General features: G+C 40.9%; 1 long non-coding RNA gene across 1 annotated transcript in view; it reads right to left on the reverse strand.

Annotated features, from left to right (window-relative positions):
* Positions 1-5401: 5401 nt before the first annotated feature.
* The window catches only part of LOC104873733, a 9270-nt gene continuing 7385 nt past the window's right edge, over positions 5402-7286 (reverse strand). The window contains exon 3 of the long non-coding RNA XR_783558.1: positions 5402-5448. This is a non-coding gene — a long non-coding RNA (uncharacterized LOC104873733). The remainder of the gene's footprint in view (positions 5449-7286) is intronic.

Below are 7286 nucleotides of genomic sequence, written 5' to 3' on the forward strand. Positions count from 1 at the left end.
ATTGATAGTTATACCTGATATGTATTGACTTATTATTGTCATGTTATTGTCCTTTTGTTGATCCTTTTTATTTTTTATCCTCTCCTTTTAATTTCTTGCCTTGGCTATTTGATCTGCTGTGCTGGGCCTCCTGATGTTGTGATCTTCATTGTCTTTTTCTAGGATATTGTTTAAAATTCTTTGTAGTGCTGGATTAGTATTCATGAAGTTTCTCAAGTGTTCTTTGTGGTGGAAATATCTTATTTCTCCATCCATTTCGAAAGAGAATTTTGCAGGATACATCAGTCTTGGTTGGAGGTTGTTTTCTTTTAGGACTTGAAATACCTCACTCCAGGTTCTCCTTGACCTGAGGGTTTGTGTTGAAAAGTCTGCTGTGATTCTAATGGGCTTTCCTTTGCATGTGATTTGTTTCTTTTCTTTTACTGCTTGTAGTATTTTGTTCTTCTGTTGTGTTTGTGGGATCTTGATTATTATGTGTCAGGTGTAGATTTTTTTTTTTTATCGTGGCTAGTTGGAGTTCTATATGCCTCATGTATCTGTATGTCTAATTCTTCCCTTCTGTTTGCTCTGTTTGGGAAGTTTTCTCTCATTAATTCTGTGAACAGCTTTTTAAAGTCGTTTGTATTTTCTCCTGCTACTTCATGGATTCCTATCAGTTTTATGTTATTCTTCTTTGGATCATCTAGGAATTGTTGGATTGATTTCTCACACTCCCTTACTATTTTTAAGAGACCTCTCTTTTCATGGTCACTGTCTGCTATCCTATCTTCTATATCTGAGATTCTATTCTTGCAATCTTTTATTCTGTTGTGTATGCTTTCAGTAGAGTTTTTAATCTCCTGGCTATCCATTTGAATCTGTTTAATGGATTCCATTTCTTTCCTATGTTGGGTGTTCATTGTTTCCATTTCTTTCTTATGCTGGGCCTTCATGTCTTCTATTATGTTCCTAAGCTCATGTATCTTTTTGTTAGTTTCTGTTCTGGAGTCTCGAATCATGTCTTTCATTTTGCTCACCATCTCTATGGTTATTTGGGAAATAATTTCTGTTTTGAATTTTTCTAGAGCTTGATTGATCAGTTTTTTACTTCCTGTGCTGTGAGTTCTGAGTGTCCTGCCCGTTCACTATCTGATTTTTCTCCTGCTTGCCCTACTGTTTGCCATTGGTGGACTGGAAGTCTGTCTTTGTGGTTTGCTTAAGTGTTTTCTCATCTTTATTTTTGCTGTTGGTTCACCCTTGATTCAATCTCTGGGTCATTAAATCTTCCTGATATCGTTGCATCCCAGCCTTTGATTCTCTAATGACTTATAGACATTCTCATTTTCATAATTGAGAAAACAACGCATCAAATCAATCCCTATCCTTTACCCCTATCGATAAAATCAGGAACATAATAGGATCAATCACCACCCTTTATAGCCCACCATGCCTCTGCAGAGTGAATCCAAGGACTGGCTCAATCGGGGGATCTAATGGGGGGGACCCTCCTGTTGTTGTGTCAGAGCCAATCAGTGGCGCCTGCTGGAAACAGCATGGCTCCAGAGGAGGCCTGTAGATCGGGCTGGGCAGCGCAGCAGAGAGGGCTCTCTGAGTCCAAGCCAGGGCAATGATGCCCATAGCAGTTTCCTAGTATAACTGCAACAATGATGCAAAATGCAAAACTGAATCTTGCGTAGAGATAATCAAGCTTTCTTTTAATGAGTAATTGGTGTTTTTTGTTAAAAGGAAGCTCTTATTCACCATGCTATCTACAAGAAAACTTAGGTTATGGGGAATAAATCAGCTCCACTCCCATTGAGGAGAAGCTGTGATATCGTTTGATTTCCTTAATAGTATGAAACATAAGATTTGAAACAACTATTTAACAAGTCCAGTTCAAAGACAGAGAGGAAACAGCACAGGAAATTTGAAAAAGTTCTGGAATTTTTCCAAATTATCCCTTCAGAATGTCTCTTGAACTTCAATGGTCTAGATGATCACCAAAATTCCTATCTTCCCTCTCCTATCCAGGCACACAGGTAAATTATATGCAACCCTCCTTTACATTGCATGTATGGGTATAAGACTAAGTCCTTGCCATTCAAATGTGAGTAGAGTGATGTGGGCCATTTTTCAGACTTGCTCTATAAAATCTTTCTACTGTGGATCTCTAGGTACTTTCTCCACTGACTACTGGGTAACAGTGACACCCAGGCAACCTTGGAAGCCACAGTTGACAATGCCAGGGCCTATGGCAGCCTGGGTCCTTGGATAACTGTATCAAACACAGACAGGCCCATTCCTACTTTTCCTCATCCCTTGCCAATGGATTTTACTTGAGAGAGAAATAAACTTTAGCTCTATTAAGCCTCTGAAATTTGGGGGTATGTGTGCAATCATAGTTAACCTACTCTTAAGTAATACAAGATGTGAGAACACAGGCAAGTGTGTGACATGAAGACCATGCACTGGCCTATTGCTTGTGGAACCAAAGCCCTGAACATGTTTGTGTAATTCTCCTGCATGTGTTGTCTGCACCACAAACCCCTACTGAGAAAATTATCTAAAAAAAGCCCTAAACCCAGGGATAAGATGTATGCTGTCAGAAGAATTGTAGTTTTCCAAGAATGATGCATAAGCCAACATTCTCTTAGCCTTTAGGATATGGTCCTAGCACCACACAGAGCTTAAAATAAACACTCAGAAATTCTAACTCCAAAATCTGGAAATAACAAAGTAAGATAAAAGGAAACCAGAGGAACAGCTGCAAGGGAGGATGACACACAGCAGAGGCAGAGCCAGGGCACAGGGCCACCTCAAGGCTCCTTGCTTTACTTGCCACACACCGGCACACTCTGCCATCAAAGTAAAGAGAAAATCCTCCGGGTCTCTTAACTGGAAGTCACATAGTAGATTTTACAATGTCCAAAGTCCCCTGTCTTTACCAGTTATGAAAAGCTATATGGGCCTTTTAAGATGGGAAGGGGTTGAAAATAATCAACATACATGTACCAATTCCCCAAAACAAACATCACTATTTTGTATTACAAACATGCACTAATGAAAAACAAAAAGCAAACCTCTTTCACTCTATCACCTCATCTGCTGAAAGAGAAGTGGTCACTTATATTTATGGTTTCACCCACTTCAAATTGTTTTGGGATACAGAAAAACTATCTAGGAATTTGAAAGTTGGCTTTATTTTTTTACTTCAGTTTTATTCTTGTCCAAACTATTCCTCCCAACCTTAAAAGCCACAGTCATCTCTTTCTCCTCCCTAGTTCATTAAACAAAAGAGCTACTATCTAACAAGAGCTATTTTGAGCCAGGCATCAGCACAGCTTTACATACACTACATTATTTCATCTTCACAAAGCTGAATGTTGTGGTGCACACCTACTTGAGGCAAGAAGATCACAAGTTTGAGGGAAGCCTGAGCAACCTAGTAAAACCCTGCCTCAAAAAAACATGAAGTAATCTGCAATAATACAGAAGATCCTAATAAGATTACTGACAATGAGAAATGGGAAGAAAGGAGCTAAAGGTGTAGGGAAGGTGTGATGGGCAGGGGAAGGGTAAAAAGGGAAAAGAAAAAAATGTGAGATAATGAAAAGATGGAAATAAAGTGGTTGTAGATGGGGAGGGGAGGAGAGGTAAAGGGAGGGCCAGGAACAAGGGGAAATAAATGAGAACCAAGACTTGTCACGTAGAGGTACAAGATCCCAACAATGAATGTAACTGTACTGTATCCCTAAAATGTACCAATAAACTCAATTAAAGCTGAAAAAAAAAAAAAAGAAAAAAACCATGAAGTAGATAGTGTTATTATCCCCATTTTGCTGATGGAAAAATGGAGGCACCAAATGGTCAAAAAACTTGACCACACTCATACAGCTAGAAAAAGGACAATCTTAGTACTCTGGTCTCCCAAACCGCCTCCCTTAACTATTATATATATCCACCCTCACATCCATTCAGCAGATGTGTGCTCAGTAAAAGACCTCTTGGGAGAGTAGTTAATCTTTCAGAGGGTCCAATACAATGGAATCCAGCTCAACAGAATTTCATAATTTGCCTCCTTTTGTTCTATTCCTACACTTACAGGACTTGGGAACCCTCCAGCATGGAGTCTGTGGTCACCCTCAGATGTTTTTCCCTCCACAAAATCTTAGCAGCTCTCCACCAAGGTGAGATCCTGGGGCTGTTACCACAATCTTCCGGAAAGGAGAAGCTAGCAGAGAAGCTTCTTGGCTCTGGCACATTCTTAGCAAGCAGGAGAAGAGCCATTCTGTGGGGCCTATCTGCCACTGTGTCTATAATTAGCACCATCTGCCAGGAATATTTCCAACTGCCTATTTTAGTAGATGCTGTTTTGTGCATATGCAATTGCTCCAGTAGTTCATGGGAAACCAAGGGCATTACTGAATTTTCTGGTTTTTATGTGTGTTGCCAGTTGGCCCTTCAGTCAACCTTCCAGTGAGAAACCTGAGAGACTGGGGGCAGGATTTTCCCAGGTGACCACACACTTGTCACCAGGGTGGTCAACAAGGAAGGCCAAGTGACTTCCACATTTCAGTGGAACCTCCCCTAACCCCACACTAACCCCATCCCAAATCCTGGCAGGACACCAGGAGAGGGTGTAAGACACACATTCACAGGGAGGGAGAGGCAGGGTGGGGAGGGGGAGTTCAGAAAAGCTTGGGGAAGTGGAAAAGGCATGTAATTTGACACTAATGCTGAAGAGAAACGAAGCAAAGGACTGGGTGTGTTGATCTGTGTTAAATCAATAACTTGCAGGTGGTTATGCAAAATTGTGTGCAAATCAGAATTCTCTGTTTCTAAGGCAACAGCTCTGGAGCCTTTAGAAAGAGGTCTACACATGTGTTTGGAGGAACAATCTTCCTGGAGCACTTTTCACCCTTTTGTGAACCCTGAAAGGGCTTTGACCTTCTAGGCCAGGACCTACTTGCATTCCAGTCTCCCAGTCGCCCCTTAGCTTGGGAACTGAGAATAGAGGCAAGAGACGCCTGCAGCCTGTGTGCAAGTCCAGGAGGGTTAAATGGATTTGTAGGAGTCCTGGAGATAGGCCAGCTACTATACAGTACAGGGTGAGTGAGTACAGGGTGAGGAGGCCACCTCTCCAAAGGCCAGGGGCTTCTTCAGCTTGGTGTAAAGCGCAGCACAGTAGTGCCAGCAGGGCCCGACCTGGCTCTCCTATAAAAGGCAACAAGGCAGTGATTACCAGGCAGTACTTACCAGGCAGGCACTGGCTCTACTCAGTTACATATCCTGGCTCACTCACACTCTCTGACTTGATTAGAATCAGTTGGAGGGCCGTGGCTTGAGCTCATGCCAGAAGATTTGTATCAGGTGCAGGGCTTCGCTTGATCTTGTGAAGTTCCAGAAGAATAGAAGACAGCATCCCTTGATTGGTTTTAGGTGTAGGGCTTGGCTCAGTACCATGAAGATCTTGCATCAGAAAAATTGAAGACAAAATTCTCTGTGATTAGCAGATCCCAAGTCATTTGCAAAGGCATTTTCTAGTGGCTATCTGATTGGAGAAGTTCTGCACAATTTTGAACTTCAGGGTGATTTTTCAGAATTTTCAGATATAAGGATTTCAACAGCCATCTTTCCCACTTGGAGCCAATGCTCCACCTTCTGGGTGTGCATTTTGCTAGGAATATGACCCAAAGCAACATCACAGAAAAGCCAGGAGCAGCAACAAAACTCCTATGTCAAGTGTAGTACATTGCTCTTCAGAAGAAGGAAAGTGGGCTGACTGGAGTACAAGTACCATCCATACAGCCTCTGGTAAGCTTAAAATTTCAAAACATGAGACATGAGTCTTCCCGACAGCAATGCTTAAACAGAAAACGGTAAGATGAAATCATGGCCATAATCCAAGCAGCTATCACACAGATTTCTAAACCTCCAGCCAATCCCATTCTGAAAGCACTTGAGGCCCCCCAAATGATGAAAAAGTAACAGGAGGCAATGGGTGTTGTCACTGCTGATGAGATTGTGAAGTTCAAAACATTAATAAACAAGGATCTCCAGGCAACAGAAAGAGTGGTTTAGATACAGCACACCATACAACTACTGACTTGTTAAACACTTTGATGATGAGTACATTAAGAAGATCCTGCAGCATGTCTCTTTGAACTCAGGACCTCTTGCTTGCCAGGCAGGTGCGGTTTCACTGGGCTATATCGCTACATCCCAGATTCCTTTCGGTCTCTCTTTCCCTTTCCCTTTCTTTCTCTTTTTCCCTCCCCCCTCCCTCTCCCTCCTCTATGTAGTCCAGGCTGGCTTGGAACTTGTGATCCCCTTACCTCAGCCTCCCATATGCTAGGATAATGGGAATTTACAACCAGGCATAGCATCGTGTCCCCTTTTCACTTAAAAAGCATACAGTCGTAGAGAGATATTTGTATTAACACGCTTTACCTAAGTATAATTTGACCAAGCAGATAACTCCCTTTTTATTTTCAAGGTATTTTTATATCCAAGTTTGGGAAAAGAACTCTTATGCAAGTTGTAAATAAAACTCTGAAGAATGTTAGACAAATCTAATTGTTTCTTTTTATTGTTGTTCTTTTATAGGATGCTAGAATAGCTTTTTATGTTGTCATTTTAAGAAACTGAAAGATAGTCTAGGCACAGAAGACATCTTAATATTTCTATTATTCTGATTTTGAGGCTTGAGCTTTGGAAAGGCAACATCAGTAATGGTTAAAAGAAACAAAGTATAAGTCATAAATATCTAAAGACACAGTGTTGCAAAACTAAGAAAACAGCAATAAACAACAATGGTTACTAGGACCTTAACTTTTTTTCAAAATTCTTTTTTTTTAAAAAAGAAAGGAATCAGTAGGAAGTGAAAGGACAGAAGGTAACACTGGGAAGTTGGAAATGATCACTGTATTGTGCATCATAAACATGTCAAAAAGAAATCCAGCACTCCATGTACCTAACAAATGAAAAGAACTCACACACAAGAAAATTCTTCTTACATTTATAATGCCAATGTACGTCACCTCTCATGTCCAGAGTGTTCCATTCAACTGTACACTCTATACTTGGATGTCTAAGAGGCAAAGCAAACCCAATATGGTCGAGTGTTTAAAAATAAATGCCATTTTGTGTCAAAGATGTGTCACAGAAAGATACTTATAGGAGCAAGACTTGTCATTAGAGATTATTGAAGAAAGTGACTCCTTCGCCATTGAAGCACCAATCCAATAAAACTACACACACACACACACACACACACACACACACACACACACACACACACACACAAA

This window comes from Fukomys damarensis, unplaced genomic scaffold (assembly GCF_012274545.1).
Source record: "Fukomys damarensis isolate Sample0158 unplaced genomic scaffold, DMR_v1.0_HiC HiC_scaffold_11, whole genome shotgun sequence".
NCBI classification, from domain to species: Eukaryota; Metazoa; Chordata; class Mammalia; order Rodentia; family Bathyergidae; genus Fukomys; species Fukomys damarensis.